The sequence below is a fragment of the Micromesistius poutassou genome, assembly GCF_964030765.1.
Source record: "Micromesistius poutassou genome assembly, chromosome: 4".
Classification (NCBI taxonomy): domain Eukaryota; kingdom Metazoa; phylum Chordata; class Actinopteri; order Gadiformes; family Gadidae; genus Micromesistius; species Micromesistius poutassou.
In genome coordinates this window covers 21,822,064-21,841,810 of record NC_140274.1, presented here as the reverse complement: position 1 = coordinate 21,841,810, position 19,747 = coordinate 21,822,064, and the positions used below count along the sequence as shown (strand labels likewise).

The window sequence follows — 19,747 nt, the reverse complement described above, 5'->3', positions numbered from 1 at the left end:
AGGGTCAAAACAGTCAGCCACTGCCCTGACTGGGCCATTTCCCTGGACTATGCTGCTTGATGCAATAAAACCTCTGAGGAGGGGCTGTGAATGGCAACATGGACAATGTTGAGGGGCAACATGTGTATGGATTAGAGACATAAGGACCACACATTTTTGGTGCAGGTTTATATTAATATTATATTACAGTAATATTTTTTGTTGAATTTATTTTCTGTTGAATTTCATACTTATCTACTTTTTTTTTTACTAACCTCAAGAGATCAAGTTGTCTTGGTTTATTTAGTAAATTTAGACATGGACCAATTCAAGTATTTGAAGAACACAGCAAATCAAAACAACTAGCATAGATTCACTGTTGTGAGGGAGGACTTTTTTTATACAAACTTAAATCTTTAATATATATTGACATAATCTGCCTTGGACTTGTTATAATGGAGGACAATGTGTTGGATATATTGCATTAAATGGCTGTATTGTGCTTCTTCTATTTTGTATTCTGTTCTACCATAGAATATTTTTTTTTTTTGAGGGATTTTTTCATATTCCTGTCCATGCAGTGCTTTGGGTACATCTTATCAGACATTTTGCTTAATTTTGTGGTATCATACCATTGTCACACTTTGTAACAAAGCAAGCAGAGTACCCATACATTGCATGGTCAACTCCACACCAATTACATTTTTAATTAGTGTGAACAATTTTATCGTAGATTGAATCAACGTGTACTGACTTTTAGAGCCAGAGATCAATAATACCAACGGTAAAAATTATACCACAATAAATATCAGGATTTGGTAATTTTTGGTTTCATGAAAAATAAAATTGTAATTTTAATGATGAATAAACATAATGGGGAAAACATTTGGAATTTTTTGAATTTCCTCCCATCAGTTGATAAGCCTTTTTTTTGTCATGGCCCCACATCTTCTGGGAGGCCTCAACATGGAACCACTGTCACTCTGAGAACAGTTTTGTGTCCGACATGTCCGACCGAAAGATGCTCCCAGAAACGATAATTTGAAAAGCCTTCCTGAACCAACTGTAGAAGAAGGCATACACCAACGGGTTGACGGTGGAATTGAGATACCCCAGCCACACGAGTGTGTTGAACACGGCGGGTGGAATGGAGTAGCCAATGAGGGGGTCGATTATGAAACAGAGGAAAAACGGCGTCCAGGAGGACAGAAAGGCGCCCATGATGAAGGCCAGTGTTTTGGTGGCTTTCCTCTGGTGCCTGTCCACCTTGGAGGAGCTGGTGTTCTGTAGGCCTGTGCTGCGCACTTGTCTCTTGGCCACCTCATAGATCTTCAGGTAGATGCCCAGCATGATGACCCCGGGGATGTAGAAGGAGAGCATAGATGCGACGGTGCTGGCCACCCCAGTCGTCATCATAACACACCCTCCTTCACACGCCACATTGTTATGGTAGAACTCCTCCATTCCCATAATATTCAGCTCAAGGAAGATCATCCCGAAGCCGACTATAGCAGAGACACACCATGTGACCAGGATCATGATGACTGCCGTGTGAACCGTTATCTTACGAGGGTAGAGCAGAGGGTGGCACACGGCATAATAGCGGTCGATGGATATAAAGGACAGGTTCAATATGGAAGCAGCACACAGCAAGATGTCTGAGCTTTTGAAGAGCTTGCATAACATGTCCCCAAAGTACCAGCAGGTTTCAATTAACTGAATCATGCCAGGGAACATGACCAGCACCGACAGGAGGAGGTCGGACACGGCCAGGGAGAGGATCAGGTAGTTAGTGGGCGTGTGGAGTTGATTGAAGTGAGCGATGGCCACGATCACAAAGAGGTTCCCCAGCACCGTGAGGACCACCGCAGACCCCAGGCCCAAGTAGAGGGTGACGCGGACAGTGACAGGGTAGACCGTCCTCACACAAGAGCCATTCCCGTAGCAGAACTCCGGCTCCATTGACCTGCGAGGGGAGGGGGAGGGAGGGGAAGAGATGTGTGGGGAAGAACAGGGTTTTTGTTAATAAGGGTCATTGTTTCCACTGCCTGAAAGAGACATTATTTCATCAATGATGTACAAATATAGTTGGAGGGACGGGGGTTGAGGGAGAGGCATACAACAAGATAGAACAACATACAAGAATTCAGATGATGATAGTGAACTAAGTGAAGCGACTCTATATAAATAAAATGAATGCCAAAGAATGGGGTTGCAGCAAGAGCCAAAGCTGCTTTACTGTGTCTTATATACACAAATACTCAAACCCACAGTACGACTTCCTCTCCAGCGAGTCATCGCCACAGGCGTCTTAAAGGCAGAGCTCATGAGCTCCTCCCTAGGTAACTGCCAAACCTGACAGTTGTGGTGAATTATGTCTGAAGCATCTGTGTGCTTGCTCACCATAATAAGCGCATTTAATAACATTATGAGAGTTGTGTAATTTCGTCTGCCATCATAATCAATAGAGGCAGAGCTTTGTCAGCGTTTACAATAGGAAATACATTCTTAGATTTCTGAATGCAGGCACACACCTAAGCTTGTATCATTTCCCCTTTGGGGCCCTCTTGTTAAATGAGTCAATCATGTTTGTGTCAAAATGTGGTACAGCAGGATCTCTTCAATCCATACCAGACGCAAACATTAGTAAACGGTCACTGCTTAGTTTACATGTTCGTTCTGTTTCTATTCATGAATACAGAGCCCAAGTACAATCTACAAGTATTTGATCAGGAAAAGCTTCCACAGACTATACCAACTATACTATATAAAATAATACAATGTATTTGTTTCTGCCATTGTTAAGTGAAAATTACAGCAAATAATAACAGCAATGATTGGCTGTTAATAATACATGGAACATCGTATTGTATTCAGTCATGACAACATGCAATTTTCCGGCTGTTCACATCCAACATATGTGCTTACTTGAGTTGCTAAATATTATTTATTCAGAGAGTAAAACAAAGTCATGCCACAATTCCTTTTCATAGACAATTACAACATCACATTCTACTTAATAGCTTAGTTAACTATAATCATATTGCAGTTGTTTATAATTAAGATTGTGGCATGGCTTTGTTTGCTCTCTGAATGGGGAATAAAAATGCATGTCTACAACATGACCTACTACTTAAGAGTTGAATGGACTGTATTTCTGTTGCTGTGTGTTAAACCACAGAATAACTGCTTTGTCTCTGCTTATCCTATCCACTGTCTTTACAGGCCCTGCATTTTTGATATTGCCAGTATTATGAATTGTTTTAGCAGGATGTCCATTCAAATATACTTCTGAAAAGAAAATCAGAAAGAGTAGGGTTATTCATAACACAAAAGTAATTTGAATCGTATAAAAATAAAGAAGTCACCACAAATAATATTAATACTTTACCTACACAACCTGTTATAGTTAAGGAACACCACCAAATATTTAGTAAATATACACACATTATTTAATAACCATTTACATTACTCTTATTTATCAAATTTATCTTGGTAAGTAAGAAGTTTAAAGTGTGATAAAGCATTATGTGGTCTTACCCCAGTCAGCTTAAGAGGTAAACTCAGTGGCTACTAGCAGGATGGGCTTTATATATATTGTCATTTCAAGATGGCGTCAGGGTCAAAACAGTCAGCCACTGCCCTGACTGGGCCATTTCCCTGGACTATGCTGCTTGATGCAATAAAACCTCTGAGGAAGGGGCTGTGAATGGCAACATGGACAATGTTGAGGGGCAACATGTGTATGGATTAGAGACATAAGGACCACACATTTTTGGTGCAGGTTAATATTAATATTATAATATAGTAATATTTTTTGTTGAATTTAATTTGTTTAATTTCATACTTTTATATATATATATATATATATATATTTTTTTTTTTACCAACCTCAAGAGATCAAGTTGCCTTGGTTTATTTAGTAAATTTAGACATGGACCAATTCAAGTATTTGAAGAACACCATTATATATGTGTTTCACTTTTTGGAGGTTTCTGGGGATAATTAGTGGACTTGATGGAACCATGGCACATTATTTATTTTATATGACTAGAGACGTCCCGTTCTGATCCACGGCATCGGTATCGGGCAGATACATGATGGTACTATTGCTTTGGAAGGTTTCCAAAAAATAATAAATTATATCCATTGTGTCTCTGAAGTTGCTCGGTTTATGCTGCAAGTGTGTCTCCCCATGACCATGATCCATTAAACCAAATGCTTTTTAAGTGTCTCACAATCAATTGTTGTCATCCACACATACTCACACACACCTTTGTCATACAATATAGTCTAGAACAGGGGTCGGCAACCTTAGGCACGCGTGCCACCACTGGCACGCGGACGCATAATCATTGGCACACTTGCAAAAAAAAAAAAAAATTATAATAATTTTCACCGCTACAATGCGGCAGTGTAATCATTACTACCGATTTGTTTTGGACTTTATTCACTTTTGGGCATTTCCTCCCAGTGCAAATATGTTTAAATGAGTTACTGAAAGCAGTGTTCTGAATTCGGATCAATTAAATCGTTTTTAAACCTATGTTGTGAGTAATAGAGAAGAAAATATTTAAAAGATTGTTGCAAGTGGCCTGTATGCATGGCCTTCACATGTTTTTTTTTACAAAGCTGTACATGTCTTAAAGATATTGATGTGGATGTTTCCATCATTCTCATATAATGTCTGTTTTTACATTTCTCACAGTGCAAATATATTTTTGAGTTTCTGAAAGCAGTATTTTAAGATGGGATATATGTAATTATAATTTGTAAGCCCATGTTGCAAATATAACAACAACAAAACTTTAAAATGTTGATGCATGATTGTGGACTATATGGAAATAATACAATTCCAGGTCTTCTGGAAATGTTTTTGGTCGCTGTGTCATAATTCAGCTTAATATTTAATATATTGTTCCTTAAGGCACACTCATTAACAAGAAAATGTCCAACTGGCACTACATGTTGAAAAGGTTGCTGACCCTTGGTCTAGAACATGTGGATTAATTGTAGCTCATGAGTTTGTACATTTTAGTTATTTTATATTCTTGTGACATTCATTCATTCAGACCACAAATCAAAACAACTAGCATAGATTCACTGTTGTGAGGGAGGAGTTTTTTTTATACAAACTTAAATCTTTAATATATATTGACATAATCTGCCATGGACTTGTTATAATGGAGGACAACGTGTTGGATATATTGCATTAAATGGCTGTATTGTGCTTCTTCTATTTTGCATTCTGTTCTACCATAGAAGATTTTTTGGGGGGATTTTTTCACATACCTGTACTTGCAGTGCTTTGGGTACATCTTATCAGACATTTTGCTTAATTTTGTGGTATCATACCATTGTCACACTTTGTAACAAAGCACGCAGAGTACCCATACATTGCATGGTCAACTCCACACCAATACATTTGAAATTAGTGTGAACCTTTTTATTGTAGATTGAATCAACGTGTACTGACTTTTAGAGCCAGAGATCGATAATACCAACGGTAAAAATTATACCACAATAAATATCAGGATTTGGTCATTTTTGGTTTGATGAAAAATAAAATTGTAATTTTAATGATGAATAAACATAATGGGGAAAACATTTGGAATTTTTTGAATTTCCTCCCATCAGTTGATAAGCCTTTTTTTTGTCATGGCCCCACATCTTCTGGGAGGCCTCAACATGGAACCACTGTCACTCTGAGAACAGTTTTGTGTCCGACATGTCCGACCGAAAGATGCTCCCAGAAACGATAATTTGAAAAGCCTTCCTGAACCAACTGTAGAAGAAGGCATACACCAACGGGTTGACGGTGGAATTGAGATACCCCAGCCACACGAGTGTGTTGAACACGGCGGGTGGAATGGAGTAGCCAATGAGGGGGTCGATTATGAAACAGAGGAAAAACGGCGTCCAGAAGGACAGAAACACGCCCATGATGATGGCCAGCGTTTTGGTGGCTTTCCTCTGGTGCTTGTCCACCTTGGAGGAGCTGGTGTTCTGTAGGCCTGTGGTGCGCATTTGTCTCTGGGCCACCACATAGATCTTCAGGTAGATGCCCAGCATGATGACCCCGGGGACGTAGAAGGTGAGCATAGACGCGACGGTGCTGGCCACCCCAGTCGTCATCATAACACACCGTCCTTCACACGCCACATTGTTATGGTAGAACTCCTCCATTCCCATAATATTCAGCTCAAGGAAGATCATCCCGAAGCCGACCACAGCAGAGACACACCATGTGACCAGGATCATGATGACTGCCGTGTGAACCGTTATCTTACGGGGGTAGAGCAGAGGGTGGCACACGGCATAATAACGGTCGATGGATATAAAGGACAGGTTCAATATGGAAGCAGCACACAGCAAGATGTCTGAGCTTTTGAAGAGCTGGCATAACATGTCCCCAAAGTACCAGCAGGTTTCAATTAACTGAATCATGCCAGGGAACATGACCAGCACCGACAGGAGGAGGTCGGACACGGCCAGGGAGAGGATCAGGTAGTTAGTGGGCGTGTGGAGTTGATTGAAGTGAGCGATGGCCACGATCACAAAGAGGTTCCCCAGCACCGTGAGGACCACCGCAGACCCCAGGCCCAAGTAGAGGGTGACGCGGACAGTGACAGGGTAGACCGTCCTCACACACGAGCCATTCCCGTAGCAGAACTCCGGCTCCATTGACCTGCGAGGGAGGGGGAGGGAGGGGAAGAGATGTGTGGGGGAGAGACAGGGTTTTTGTTAATAAGGGTCATTGTTTCCACTGCCTGAAAGAGACATTATTTCATCAATGATGTACAAATATAGTTGGAGGGACGGGGGTTGAGGGGGAGGCACCCATATGTAAAGGACCTGAGGCAAAATCATACATGACACATGTGTCATAAAACAACATACAACAATTCAGAAGATGATAGTGAAGCAGGTTTATATGAATAAAAAGGAATGCCAAATGAATGGGGTTACAGCAAGAGCCAAAGCTGCTTCACTGTGTCTTATATACACAAACAAAAAACGTCAATACAAACACACGCTACGACTTCCTCTCCAGCGAGTCATCGCCACAGGCGTCTTAAAGGCAAGGCTCATGAGCTCCTCCCTAGATAACTGCCAAACCTGACAGTTGTGGTGAATTATGTCTGAAGCATCTGTGTGCTTACATGTTAGTTTTGTTTCTATTCATGAATACAGAGCCCAAGTACAATCTACAAGATTTGATCAGGAATAGCTTTCACAGACTATACCAACTATACTATATCAAATAATACAATGTATTTGTTTCTGCCATTGTTCAGTGAAAATTACAGCAAACAATAACAGCAATGATTGGCTGTTAATAATACATGGAACATCGTATTGTATTCAGTCATGACAACATGCAATTTTCCGGCTGTTCACATCCAACATATGTGCTTACTTGAGTTCCTAAATATTATTTATTCAGAGAGTAAAACAAAGTCATGCCACAATTCTTTTTCATAGACAATTACAACATCACATTCTACTTAATAGCTTAGTTAACTATAATCATATTGCAGTTGTTTATAATTAAGATTGTGGCATGGCTTTGTTTGCTCTCTGAATGGGGAATAAAAATGCATGTCTACAACATGACCTACTACTTAAGAGTTGAATGGACTGTATTTCTGTTGCTGTGTGTTAAACCACAGAATAACTGCTTTGTCTCTGCTTATCCTATCCACTGTCTTTACAGGCCCTGCATTTTTGATATTGCCAGTATTATGAATTGTTTTAGCAGGATGTCCATTCAAATATACTTCTGAAAAGAAAATCAGAAAGAGTAGGGTTATTCATAACACAAAAGTAATTTGAATAGTATAAAAATAAAGAAGTCACCACAAATAATATTAATACTTTACCTACACAACCTGTTATAGTTAAGGAACACCACCAAATATTTAGTAAAGATACACACATTATTTAATAACCATTTACATTACTCTTATTTATCAAATTTATCTTGGTAAGTAAGAAGTTTAAGGTGTGATAAAGCATTATGTGGTCTTACCCCAGTCAGCTGAAGAGGTCAACTCAGTGGCTGCTAGCAGGATGGGCTTTATATATATTGTCATTTCAAGATGGCGTCAGGGTCAAAACAGTCAGCCACTGCCCTGACTGGGCCATTTCCCTGGACTATGCTGCTTGATGCAATAAAACCTCTGAGGAGGGGCTGTGAATGGCAACATGGACAATGTTGAGGGGCAACATGTGTATGGATTAGAGACATAAGGACCACACATTTTTGGTGCAGGTTTATATTAATATTATATTATAGTAATATTTTTTGTTGAATTTATTTTCTGTTGAATTTCATACTTATCTACTTTTTTTTTTTACTAACCTCAAGAGATCAAGTTGTCTTGGTTTATTTAGTAAATTTAGACATGGACCAATTCAAGTATTTGAAGAACACAGCAAATCAAAACAACTAGCATAGATTCACTGTTGTGAGGGAGGACTTTTTTTATACAAACTTAAATCTTTAATATATATTGACATAATCTGCCTTGGACTTGTTATAATGGAGGACAATGTGTTGGATATATTGCATTAAATGGCTGTATTGTGCTTCTTCTATTTTGTATTCTGTTCTACCATAGAATATTTTTTTTTTTGAGGGATTTTTTCATATTCCTGTCCATGCAGTGCTTTGGGTACATCTTATCAGACATTTTGCTTAATTTTGTGGTATCATACCATTGTCACACTTTGTAACAAAGCAAGCAGAGTACCCATACATTGCATGGTCAACTCCACACCAATTACATTTTAAATTAGTGTGAACAATTTTATCGTAGATTGAATCAACGTGTACTGACTTTTAGAGCCAGAGATCAATAATACCAACGGTAAAAATTATACCACAATAAATATCAGGATTTGGTAATTTTTGGTTTCATGAAAAATAAAATTGTAATTTTAATGATGAATAAACATAATGGGGAAAACATTTGGAATTTTTTGAATTTCCTCCCATCAGTTGATAAGCCTTTTTTTTGTCATGGCCCCACATCTTCTGGGAGGCCTCAACATGGAACCACTGTCACTCTGAGAACAGTTTTGTGTCCGACATGTCCGACCGAAAGATGCTCCCAGAAACGAAAATTTGAAAAGCCTTCCTGAACCAACTGTAGAAGAAGGCATACACCAACGGGTTGACGGTGGAATTGAGATACCCCAGCCACACGAGTGTGTTGAACACGGCGGGTGGAATGGAGTAGCCAATGAGGGGGTCGATTATGAAACAGAGGAAAAACGGCGTCCAGAAGGACAGAAAGACGCCCATGATGAAGGCCAGCGTTTTGGTGGCTTTCCTCTGGTGCTTGTCCACCTTGGAGGAGATGGTGTTCTGTAGGCCTGTGCTGCGCACTTGTCTCTTGGCCACCATGTAGATCTTCAGGTAGATGCCCAGCATGATGACCCCGGGGATGTAGAAGGAGAACATAGACGCAACGGTGCTGGCCACCCCAGTCGTCATCATAACACACCCTCCTTCACACGCCACATTGTTATGGTAGAACTCCTCCATTCCCAAAATATTCAGCTCAAGGAAGATCATCCCGAAGCCGACCACAGCAGAGACACACCATGTGACCAGGATCATGATGACTGCTGTGTGAACCGTTATCTTACGGGGGTAGAGCAGAGGGTGGCACACGGCATAATAGCGGTCGATGGATATAAAGGACAGGTTCAATATAGAAGCAGTACACAGCAAGATGTCTGAGCTTTTGAAGAGCTGGCATAACATGTCCCCAAAGTACCAGCAGGTTTCAATGGATTGAATCATGCCAGGGAACATGACCAGAACCCCCAGGAGGAGGTCTGACATGGCCAGGGAGAGAGTCAGGTAGTTAGTGGGTGTGTGGAGTTGATTGAAGTAAGCAATGGCCACGATCACAAAGAGGTTCCCCAGCACCGTGAGGACCACCGCAGACCCAAGGCCCAAGTAGAGAATGGCACGCACGCCAACGGGGTAGACTGTCCTCACACAAGAGCCATTCCCGTAACAGAACTCCGGCTCCATTGACCTGCAAGGGAGGGGGAGGGAGGGGAAGAGATGTGTGGGGGAGAGACAGGGTTTTTGTTAATAAGGGTCATTGTTTCCGCTGCCTGAAAGAGACATTATTTCATCAATGATGTACAAACATAGTTGGAGGGAGGGGGGTTGAGGGGGAGGCACCCATATGTAAAGGACCTGAGGCAAAATCATACATGAGACGTGTCATAGAACAACATACAACAATTCAGATGATGATAGTGAAGCAGGTGTACATAAATAAAAAGGAATGCCAAATGAATAGGGTTACAGCAAGAGCCAAAGCTGCTTCACTGTGTCTTATATACACAAACAAAAAACGTCAATACAAACACACGCTACGACTTCCTCTCCAGCGAGTCATCGCCACAGGCGTCTTAAAGGCAAGGCTCATGAGCTCCTCCCTAGGTAACTGCCAAACCTGACAGTTGTGGTGAATTATGTCTGAAGCATCTGTGTGCTTACATGTTAGTTTTGTTTCTATTCATGAATACAGAGCCCAAGTACAATCTACAAGTATTTGATCAGGAAAAGCTTTCACAGACTATACCAACTATACTATATCAAATAATACAATGTATTTGTTTCTGCCATTGTTCAGTGAAAATTTACAGCAAATAATAGCAGCAATGATTTGCTGTTAATAATACATGGAACATCGTATTGTATTCAGTCATGACAACATGCAATTTTCCAATTTCCAATTACAACATCACATACTACTTAAGAACTATAATCATATTGCAGTTGTTTATGATTAAGATTGTGGCATGGCTTTGTTTGCTCTTTGAATGAAGAATAAAAATGCATGTCTACAACATGACATACTACTTAAAGAGTTGAATGGACTGTATTTATGTTGATGTGTGTTAAACCACAGAATAACTGCTTTGTCTCTGCTTATCCTATCCACTGTCTTTACAGCTCCTGCATTTTTGATATCGCCAGTAATATGAATTGTTTTAGCAGGATATCCATACAAATATACTACTGAAAATCAAAGCAAAAAGAGTAGGGTTATTCATAACACAAAAGTAATTTGAATGGTATAAAAATAAAGAAGTCACCACAAATTATATTAATACTTTACCTATACAACCTGTTATAGTTAAGGAACACCACCAAAAATGTAGTAAAGATACAAATATTATTTAATAACCATTTTCATTACTCTTATTTATCTAAATTATCTTGGTGAGTAAGTAGTGTGATAAAGTGTGATAAAGCGCTAAGTGGGCTTACCTCAGTCAGCTGAAGAGGTAAACTCAGTGGCAACTAGCAGGATGGGCTTTATATATATTGTCATTTCAAGATGGCGTCAGGGTCAAAACAGTCAGCCACTGCCCTGACTGGGCCATTTCCCTGGACTATGCTGCTTGATGCAATAACAACCTCTGAGGAAGGGGCTGTGAATGGCAACATGGACAATGTTGAGGGGCAACATGTGAACGGATTAGAGACTTAAGGACCACACATTTTTGGTGCAGGTTTTTATTGTAATAATTTTTGTTGAATTTAATTTCTGTTTAATTTCATACTTTAATTTCATACTACAAGTTGCATTGGTTTATTTAGCAAATTTAGCCATGGACCAATTAAAGTATTTGAAGAACACCATTATATATGTATGTATTTATTTTATATAGAAACAATGTTTAGTGACTTTCACAGTTAGAGTACCACCAGGATGAATAATACCACATTTAATATCAGTATTTTGTGATTCATTGAAGTATTCCATGACGTAAAATAAAGTATTCTAAAAGGATGTATGAACTGATATAATCAGGAACATATTCATGATTTCTTTCAATTTCCAACCATTCCAACCATCATGCCTTTTTTTTGACATGGCTCCACATCTTCTGGGAGGCCTCAACATGAAACCACTGTCACTCTACAAACAATTTTGTGTCCGACATGTCAGACCGAAAGATACGACCAGAAATGATAATTTGAAAAGCTTTCCTGAACCAGCTGTAAAAGAAGGCGTACACCAACGGGTTGATGGTTGAATTGAGATACCCCAGCCACACAAATGTGTTGAACAAGGAGGGCGGAACGGAGTAGCCAATGTGGGGGTCAATTATGAAACAGAGGAAAAACGGCGCCCAGAAGGACAGAAACACGCCCATGATGATGGCCAGCGTTTGGGTGGCTTTCCTCTGGTGCTTGTCCACCTTGGAGGAGCTGGTGTTCTGTAGGCCTATGGTGCGCACCTGTCTCTGGGCCACCATGTAGATCTTCAGGTAGATGCCCAGCATGATGACCCCGGGGAGGTAGAAGGCGATTATGGCCGACAGTGTGCCAGACACCCCAGTCGTCAACATAACACACCCTCCTTCACACGCCACGTTGTTATAGTAGAACTCCTCCATTCCCATAATATTCAGCTTGAGGAAGATCATCCCGAAGCCGACCACAGCAGAGACACACCATGTGACCAGGATCATGATGACTGCTGTGTGAACCGTTATCTTACGGGGGTAGAGAAGAGGGTGGCACACGGCATAATAGCGGTCGATGGATATAAAGGACAGGTTTAAGATGGACGCGGTACACAGCAGGATGTCAGAGCTGGTGAATAGCTTGCATAACATCTCCCCAAAGTACCAGCAGGTCTCGACAGAATGGACCATTCCGGGGAACATGACCAGAACCCCCAGGAGGAGGTCGGACACGGCCAGGGAGAGGATCAGGTAGTTGGTGGGCGTGTGGAGTTGCTTGAAGTGAGCGATGGCCACGATCACAAAGAGGTTCCCCAGCACCGTGAGGACCACCGCAGACCCCAGGACCAAGTAGAGGGTGACGCGGACAGTGACAGGGTAGACTGTCCTCACACAAGAGCCATTCCCGTAGCAGAACTCCGGCTCCATCGGCCTGGGAGCGGGGAGAGGGGGGGGGGAGAGAGGGGGGGGGAGAGAGGGGGGGGGGAGAGAGGGAGGGAGGAAAGGAGGGCGGGAGTAAGCGATTGAGGGAAAGGGAATGGAAGGGAAGGGCTGGGCAGAGACAGGGTTCTAGTAAATGAGGTCATTCTTTCTTCTGCTATCTGAAAAAGACAGGGAGGATTGAGGGATTTGGGCATCCATATGCAAAGGACCTGAGGCAAAACATAGATTAGACATTTGAATCAAGTGCAGAAACATCATGTGTCATAGAGCTGGAATACAATTCAGATGATGATAGCGCGTTTAATAATAATATTATGAGAGTTATGTAATTTCTCTGTCATCATAATCAATCATGGATTTCACAGCTTTGCTAAAGTTTAGAATATACCTTACATTTTAATTTTGCTGAATGCAGGCCTTCATCAAATTTTCATAATTTCCACCTCATGGCATTTGTAAATTAGTCAATGATGTTTATGTTTCACAATGTTGTACAAGAGACCACAGTGGAGATAAGCCCATGGGCTTTTTTTGTGTTATCCTTTTGACCTGAGGTGTATGCTTCCCTTTGCACATGTGTCAGTAAAGAATTTCAATCAATCAATCAATACAGCAGGATCCCTTCATAGTCCACCCATTCCATGATGCAGTCATTAGTTAACTGTCACTTAGTTTACACGTTAGTTTTGTTTCTATTCATAAATGTAGAGCCCATGTACAATCATCAAGTAGTTTATCAGGAGGTGCTGTTATAGACTAGAAATAATACAATGCATTAGTTTTTTCCATTGTTCAGTGAGAAATTACCAATGATTGATAATATCTGGCGCATTGTATTGCATCCATTCACGACAGCAATAATTTGAGTTGTGAAAATGCTTTAAAATATAAAATTAAATATACTTAATATGCATGTATTTTCAAAAATAATTTGGTTCTTCATAATACAACCATTTTACAAATTGTTTAAATAATTATGTCTCAAAAAAATAAAATCAATACTTTACCTAAAACCTGTCCTATGTAAGGAACATCATAGGTGGGATTACCTCAGGTGAAGAGGTATACTCAGTGGATACTAGCAGAATGGGCATTATATATATATTGTAATTTCAAGATGACGACACAGTGAAAACAGTCAGCCACTGCTCTGACTGGTCCATTTCCCTGGACTCTGTGGCCGGATGCAACAACAATCTCTAAGCAAAGAGCCCTTAATGGCAACATGAACATGTTGAGGGGCAGGATGTGTTGAGAAAGAGAGACATAAGGACCACACATTTTTGCATAAGTATTTTTTATTAAAGAAATATGATTTATTTTCTAAATTTGTATGTTTCATCAAACCCTACCACAGAAGTCATTTTAAATGAACAGATATATGAAGTTGCTATTGCTTGTGAAAGTTTCCCATAAGAATTCTGTCTACACATTATCTGAAGATGCTTGGTAAACAAAATGATTGGCCAGAATGAATTGTATTACAAGCAAAAAAATAAAACACACACACACACACACAATTATATATTTATATTTTGCTGTCATATTTGTGAGCATCACAAAAGAAAACGGCATGGATTGAATGTTGTGAGGGAGATATAATAAAAGGAGATGGGGCAGATAGGGGTGATTTTTTCTTTAGATAACACTTTTTGCCAGGATTTATTGGTTTTTATTTGCGTTTTTTTGGTTTTTATTAGCGTGACGAGACGACCGAAAACAATATCCCGAATTTAAGATCTCATTCATGGGATATTGCCCAATATCCCGAGATAGCGAACCAATCAAATTGCGCCATCTTAGGAGCTTCACGTGGAGCATTTACTAATAACACATATTGCAACATTTTGTGGGACCATACCATTTTCAGAATTTGTGATACTGCACACAAAGTAAATATACACTGCATGGTTCACAGTACCTACATTTCATGAAATTTAGGTATAGGAGTTGAATGAAATGAATGAAAAATCTAGGAATTTATATGAATTAAGTTATGATGGGGAATTTTTTTTTTTACTAAATTTGAACTTCCACCCATCAGTGTATGAGCCTTTCTTATCATGGCCCCTGTCTTCTTGTTCCGACATGAAATCACTGTCACTCTGTGAACAGTTTAGTGTCCGCCATGTCCGACCGAAAGATGCGACCAGAAACGATAATTTGGAAAGCCTTCCTGAACCAACTGTAGAAGAAGGCATACACCAACGGGTTGACGGTGGAATTGAGATACCCCAGCCACACGAATGTGTCGAACAACACCGGTGGAACCGAGTAGCCGATGTAGGGGTCGATGATGTTAAGGATGAAAAATGGCGCCCAGAATGACAGAAACACCCCCATGATGATGGCCAGTGTTTTGGTGGCTTTCCTCTGGTGCTTGTCCACCTTGGAGGAGCTGGTGTTCTGTAGGCCTATGGTGCGCACTTGTCTCTGGGCCACCATGAAGATCTTCAGGTAGATGCCCAGCATGATGACCCCGGGGATGTAGAAGGAGACAATTCCTGATATATTCATCTTCCGAAAGAACATCCCAAAGCCAACCACAGCTGAGACACACCATGTGACCAGGATCATGACGACTGCCGTGTGGACCGTTATCTTACGGGGGTAGAGCAGAGGGTGGCACACGGCATAATAACGGTCGATGGATATAAAGGACAGGTTCAAGATGGACGCGGTACACAGCAAGACAGTGGAGCTGTTGTAGAGCTTGCAAAACATCTCCCCGAAGTACCAGCAGTTCTCGACGGACTCAATCATTCCAGGGAACATGACCAGAACCCCCAGCAGGAAGTCGGACACGGCCAGGGAGAGGGTCAGGTAGTTGGTGGGCGTGTGGAGTTGCTTGAAGTGAGCGATGGCCACGATCACAAAGAGGTTCCCCAGCACCGTGAGGACCACCGCAGACCCCAGGACCAAGTAGAGGGTGACGCGGACAGTGACAGGGTAGACCGTCCTCACACACGAGCCATTCCCGTAGCAGAACTCCGGCTCCATCGGCCTTGGATGGGGGAGGGGGAGGGGTAAGGAGGTAAGCGAGTGAGGGAAAGGCAGTGGAAGGGAAGGGTGGGGGAGGGGTTAAGGCACCCATATGCAACGGACCTGAGGCAAAAATACATATATTACATATACACATATACGGTATACAATTCAGATGATGATAGATGATGAACAGCTGGCCTGCCCAAGTGTGATTGGGCATGATGGGATGATTGGGCTGGGTGGGGCTGCACACCTGTTGCACATTGAGTAATCAGTGTGCACAGGTAAGCCCAGCCATCACACACACACACACACACACACTCGGAAAGAGAGCTCATACATGGAGCACCAGGCCATTTATGTCTTGTCTGGAGGAGCCCAATAAAAGTCACTCAGGTGGGGTGTTGGAGCGACCTAGGTGGCATGTAGCAATTGGCTTTGTAACGAGCGCATTTAATAATGATATTATGAGAGTTGTGTAATTTTGTCTTCCATCATATTCAATATAGGATTTGACAGAGCTTTGCCAGTGTTTACAATATACAATACATTATTATGTTGATAAGTGCAGACCTTCACCTAAGCTTGTATCACCTTGTTAAATGATCATGTTGATGAGTCACAATGTGGTACAGTAGGATCTCTTCATAGCCCTATCCATTCCATGATGCTGATTAGTAAACTGTCAGTTCCTAGTTTACAGTACAATGAACAATCTACATGTATAAAAGTCATAGTCATAGTACATTATGAAGCATGAATTACAAAGGATCCATTTAATTATAATGAAAAGCTTTCATAGACATATATTATATTACAAATAATACAATGTTTTTGTTTTTGCCATTGATAAATGACAGCGAAAAATGAAAGGAATGATTGACTGTTTATAATATCTGGCACATTGTATTGTATTCAGTCATGACAACATGCAATTTTCAGGCTGTTCACACCCAACAAATGTGCTTACTTAAGTTGCTAAATATTCCTCATGCAGAGTGAAAAAATTCATGCCACAATCCTTATCCATAAATTACTAGAACATCATATCCTATATTGGCGCTAAGTTAACTATATTTCTGTCAGTTGTTTCGAATTAAAGATCGTGGCACAACATTTTTTGCTAAACCATAGAAAAACTGCCCTGTCTCTGCTTATCCTGTCCACTGTCTTTACAGTCCCTGCACTTTAACATAATTTGCCAGTATAATGAGTTGTTTTAGCAGGACACCTATTCAAATGTACTTCTTAAAAGAAAATCCAGTTGAGTAGGGTTATTCATAATACAAAAATAACTAAAATGGTAGAACAATTAAGATATTGTTACACACAAATAAAATCAATACAATACCCACACAACCTGTAATATTTAAGGAACATCACCACATTTTTAAGTAAAGATAGATATTATTTAATAACCCTTTCCATTACTCTTATGTATTAAATTTAACCTGGGGAGTAAGTAGTTTAAAGTTTGATAAACCCTTATGTGGGGGCTTACCTCCGTCAGCTGGAGAGGTATACTCAGTGGATACAAGCAGGATGTGCTTTATATCAGTTATCTTTTCGAGATGGCGTCAGGGTCAAAACAGTCAGCCTCTGTTCTGACTGGGCCATTTCCCTAGACTATGTGGCCAGATGCAATAACAATCTCTGGGGAAAGGGCTGTAAATGGCAACCTGGACAATGTTGAGGGCAAGATATGAGAGAAAGAGACACATAACGCCTACACCATTTGGTCGCTGTATTTTTATTACTTTATTAAATTCATACTTATCCTTTTTTTTTACCTAGCTCAAAGGAAAATGTTGCCTTGGTTTATTATGTACAATGTCAAACAAAATAACAAGCCCATTAGCGTAAGATTATGGTTTCAAATGAAAATGTATAGTTTGAATGGAAATGTAGGGAAGAGTAAGACACATTCTGATCTTCCATAGATTTATTCCCAGATTTTATTCATATTTTGTCACTTAAGAGCAACATTCACATGTAGCCGTAGACCAATTAAAGTATTTGAAGTCCACCGTCATTCATGTTTTCCACTTTTCTGGAGGTTTCTGCAGTTAAAGAGAGTGGACTTGAGTGAATCATGCCACATTATTGATTTTATATGAACTAGGGATGTCCTGTCCCAATACACAGCATCGGGATTGGGCAGATACTGGCCCAGAACGCTGGAAACACAGAAAATCTGATCCGATACATGCAGGGTATATTAGTAGCCAATTAGTTGTGTGAGAATGAGATTCACCACGTGAGAGCTACCTGTAGAATGGTCATGTCAGCAGTGTGGAAGTATTACAACCTTGAGACGGAATAAATTGGAACGCAAATGATTCAGGGGTGGCAGTGCTGTTGGTCGGTTTAACACTACACACTTAATTAAGCATTTGAAAAGACACAACAAGGATCAACACCAGGAATTTCCTCAAGAAACGACAATTCAGAGCAAAACTTCCCAACAGCAGACATTGCTGATAGACAGAAACTCAATAACAGAAATTAAGAATAAGAAATAAGAAATTATATATTTTTATTTTAATGACTGAACAGATTTAATGGGCCAAACAATAATCATTTATAAACAAATTAATTAGAATTTCCTCCCATCGGTTGATAAGGCTTTCTTTTCATGGCCCCACATCTTCTGGGAGGCCTCAACATGGAACCACTGTCACTCTGAGAACAGTTTTGTGTCCGACATGTCCGACCGAAAGATGCGACCAGAAACGATAATTTGAAAAGCCTTCCTGAACCAACTGTAGAAGAAGGCATACACCAACGGGTTGATGGTGGAATTGAGATACCCCAGCCACACGAATGTGTCGAACAACACCGGTGGAACCGAGTAGCCGATGTAGGGGTCGATGATGTAACAGAGGAAAAACGGTATCCAGAGTGACAGAAACACGCCCATGATGATGGCCAGCGTTTTGGTGGCTTTCCTCTGGTGCTTAGAGGAGCTGGTGTTCTGTAGGCCTGTGGTGCGTACTTGTCTCTGGGCCACCATGTAGATCTTCAGGTAGATGCCCAGCATGATGACACCGGGGATGTAGAAGGAGATAATGGCAGAGAGTGTGCTGGCCACCCCAGTAGTAAACAAAACGCAACCGCCTTCGCACACCACGTTGTTATAGTAGAACTCCTCTATTCCCAAAATATTCAGCTTTAGGAAGATCATCCCGAAGCCGACCACAGCTGAGACACACCACGTGACCAGGATCATGATGACTGCTGTGTGAACCGTTATCTTACGGGGGTAGAGCAGAGGGTGGCACACGGCATAATAACGGTCGATGGATATAAAGGACAGGTTCAAGATGGACGCGGTGCACAGCAAGACGTCTGAGCTAATGAAAAGCTTGCATAACATATCCCCGAAGAACCAGCAGGTCTCGACAGAGCGAATCATGCCGGGGAACATGACCATTACCCCCAGGAGGAGGTCGGTTACGGCCAGGGAGAGGGTCAGGTAGTTGGTGGGCGTGTGGAGTTGCTTGAAGTGAGCGATGGCCACGATCACAAAGAGGTTCCCCAGCACCGTGAGGACCACCGCAGAGCCCAGGACCAAGTAGAGGGTGACGCGGACAGTGACAGGGTAGACTGTCTTCACACAAGAGCCATTCCCGTAGCAGAACTCCGGCTCCATTGACCTGGGGGGGGGGGGGGGGGGGAAGAGAGAGAGAGAGAGAGATAGAGAGAGAGAGAGAGAGAGAGAGAGAGAGAGAGAGAGAGAGAGAGAGAGAGAGAGAGAGAGAGAGAGAGAGGAGGACAAGTGGAAGGGAAGAGTCAGGGAGAGACTGAGCTAGGTAAATTAGGTCAGGTC

At 41.2% G+C, this 19,747-nt stretch overlaps 6 pseudogenes across 6 annotated transcripts; all 6 read right to left on the bottom strand.

Moving 5' to 3' along the window:
• Positions 1-957: 957 nt before the first annotated feature.
• Positions 958-1,941, bottom strand: LOC311342183 (trace amine-associated receptor 1 pseudogene; annotated as a pseudogene). The gene has a single exon. The product of its transcript is annotated as a trace amine-associated receptor 1 pseudogene (transcript).
• A 3,738-nt stretch (positions 1,942-5,679) lies between these two features.
• On the bottom strand, positions 5,680-6,663 carry LOC311342169 (trace amine-associated receptor 1 pseudogene; annotated as a pseudogene). The gene has a single exon. The product of its transcript is annotated as a trace amine-associated receptor 1 pseudogene (transcript).
• Positions 6,664-9,046: 2,383 nt separating this feature from the next.
• LOC311342179 (trace amine-associated receptor 1 pseudogene) lies at positions 9,047-10,030 on the bottom strand (annotated as a pseudogene). The gene has a single exon. The product of its transcript is annotated as a trace amine-associated receptor 1 pseudogene (transcript).
• A 1,904-nt stretch (positions 10,031-11,934) lies between these two features.
• Positions 11,935-12,918, bottom strand: LOC311342166 (trace amine-associated receptor 1 pseudogene; annotated as a pseudogene). The gene has a single exon. The product of its transcript is annotated as a trace amine-associated receptor 1 pseudogene (transcript).
• A 2,115-nt stretch (positions 12,919-15,033) lies between these two features.
• Positions 15,034-15,933, bottom strand: LOC311342185 (trace amine-associated receptor 1 pseudogene; annotated as a pseudogene). The gene has a single exon. The product of its transcript is annotated as a trace amine-associated receptor 1 pseudogene (transcript).
• Positions 15,934-18,595: 2,662 nt separating this feature from the next.
• On the bottom strand, positions 18,596-19,570 carry LOC311342184 (trace amine-associated receptor 1 pseudogene; annotated as a pseudogene). Its single transcript has one exon. The product of its transcript is annotated as a trace amine-associated receptor 1 pseudogene (transcript).
• Positions 19,571-19,747: the final 177 nt, after the last annotated feature.